Source organism: Arachis ipaensis, chromosome B06 (genome assembly GCF_000816755.2).
Source record: "Arachis ipaensis cultivar K30076 chromosome B06, Araip1.1, whole genome shotgun sequence".
Lineage (NCBI taxonomy): Eukaryota > Viridiplantae > Streptophyta > Magnoliopsida > Fabales > Fabaceae > Arachis > Arachis ipaensis.
Window position 1 is genome coordinate 114,920,690 of NC_029790.2, and position 2,621 is coordinate 114,923,310.

The 2,621-nt window shown below is 32.2% G+C and overlaps 1 protein-coding gene across 1 annotated transcript in view; it reads right to left on the reverse strand.

Moving 5' to 3' along the window:
• The window catches only part of LOC107604903 (probable magnesium transporter NIPA8), a gene marked incomplete in the record, with an annotated part of 5,877 nt that extends 4,806 nt beyond the window's left edge, over positions 1-1,071 (reverse strand). Inside the window, 2 exon segments of the mRNA XM_016306617.2 lie at positions 1-56; positions 641-1,071.

The following is a 2,621-nucleotide window of genomic DNA, read 5'->3' on the forward strand; positions in this document are numbered from 1 at the left end:
CCAAGTAGGTCAGTTTCAGAACCTAACTTGGTGTAGACAACACAGTCTTATGTCACCTGAACCAAAAATGCAAGGAATTAATTAAATCATGTTTTTATAGTGTTAAGTGCAGATAATCAATAAGTAAGAAATTTATTTGATATAATGAAGTTACAGGGCTAAATCTATGAGCAAAATTATTAAATTAGTGAAGCTAATGAAATCGCCAAAAATGAAAAAGCAGTTTCTAGCTACTAATTCCATATTAAAAGCTGAAACCACAAAAACCATGACATGCGATATACCAAAATTGTGCATGAATCTGAGTAAACACATTCATTAATGGGCACAAATTCGTAGAGAAACAATGCAATTATGCTTCCCTTTAACATCTCTCAATATTCCAGATCCATAAACTATCACAATGTGTCAAATGAATAACCCAACTACGTACCCCCAAAAAAGGAGGAAGGAATCAAACCACGAAAAAGAAAGAAAGAGCTCCTAAATCCTAAGTCCTACGAAACATGCTTCGCTGAGGAATCCAGATCTGCTAAATTAACAAGAAAATTGAAGAAGAGACAGAAGACAAAAAAAAAAGATAGAAATTAAAGAAATACAAAAAAAGAATCGTAAGAGATTAGCAAGCTAGTTGATTTACCTTCTAAAGGAAGAAACAAACGCAGGAATGGATGGGATCGGTTCAACAGAATGAGGAGAATTCAAAGGGAAGCGAAATAACAAAAAAAAATGTATTGTTTGAAAATTATAGTAATAACAATAATAACAAGAGAAATAAAAGAATGGCAGTTTTGGTTTTCTTTTTATTTTGAAATTTATTTTTGTGTATTGGTGGTTGAAAACGAAGGGAAATTGATATTGAAGAAGGAAGGAAGAAAGGAGTTGCGGAATGTGGAGGGCTGGGTTGGGTTGGGTTGGGTCAAAGGTCAAAAGGGAAAATGGGGGTGCGGAAAAGTAAAAGGGGAGAAGAAGGGTGAAATGAAAGAGACCCTTTGATAGAGAAGAGAGAGCCACCGCTGTTACCGGCGTCTTCTGCTTGCTCTTTGCACTCTCTCGGTAGAAAGAATCCCCATTTGATTGATTATTAATTTATTATGGAAAAGATATTTCACCTCTTAATCCTCCCATTTACCTTAACATGACTTTAATTTTTATCAGGCATTGCAAATCACTAAAAATACAACCAAATAATTTTGTCCTTCAAATTTTGTTATTGATAAAATATTTTTAAATAATTTAAAATAAAATAAAAATATTAAACATTAAATATATATTGTTATTTACAAAAAAATAATATTCTTTTTGGACATTTTTATCGCATTTTTATATTATTTGATGCTATTTTTGTCAATAACAAAATTCGAGTATATTTTTGTCAGCGACAAAATTATTCAAGTGCATTTTTTATAATTTATTCTTTTTATCCTATAAAATCCAACTTTTAGTTAATTGGGCTGCGTTTAGAACTTAAAAACTGAAATTGAGACTAGGAAATAAAGAATAAGAGACAGCGATCGTTTCTATATTGTGTTTAATATAAAATATACTGTATTGAGTTATGTCATAGTATTATGTTTAGTCTAAGATAAATATAGAGACGGGATAGATTTGGAATTTAAAAAGTTGAATAAGGATATTTTTAAAGACATGCTATAAAATTTCGATCTCCTATGTCCCCACTTTCTAGGGTTACTAAAGGGACTGAAATTTTATGCCTTGGGATTGAAATTTTAGTTCTAAGCCACCAAACAGAATATTGAATCTCAGTCTCTAATCTCAATCCCAGTCTCTAAAAATAAACACAAACTTAATATTTTTAATTTTGGTTTTTCACAACAGTATCTTCTAGTCACGCAGTGAATTATGGCATACAGAAGACGGAATTCAAACTCTCAAACACTTGTTTAATCAAACTAGTGAACTAACTATTAAATTAACCCAAATTAATTTAAAGCCCTTTTTTAAGATTTAAGATCTAAAGTTATAATTTATAATTTAAGATTAAAAAATTAAAATTTAATATGGAGGAGTTTTTGCAAGGCTTCAGAAGTGTTGAAGGAATAGTTTGTTTGATGTACGGAGGATTTGAACCAGAATTTTTAGTTTTCTAACTGGAGGAGAAAAGAGCAGTTATCTAATGAAATGGATTATGTTCACATTTCTTATTCGAACATCCAGATACAGGATATCTGGTCGGTTGGTAGGTGGCATTTGGATACTCTTTATTCTCCTTTATCTTAAAATTTGAAAGGTAATATTCTTTCTTACAATCCGGATGTGCAAGCAGGTCCGAAAGTGAGTTGGTATTGATTTGGGTCTGCTGTCAAAGTCTATAACTCACGCAATAGTTACTTGTGGTTGTGTAAGCAGCTGTTTGGTTGGGAGGTACAGGATTGGCTTTGGCGCCAATTTGTTCCGGAAAAGAACAAATTTTTGGCTTTGCTGTATCTTAAGAAGGCTCTTCCTACTGCAAGTTTTTGCTTCAGAAGAGGGATGTTGTCATCGGATAGGTGCCCAAGATGTCTTTCTAGCCCGGAATCGGTTTTACATTGTATTTGGAATTGTCCAAAAACTTAGCTTGTATGATATAGGTTGGATATTTTTTGGCATCCTTTAGATTT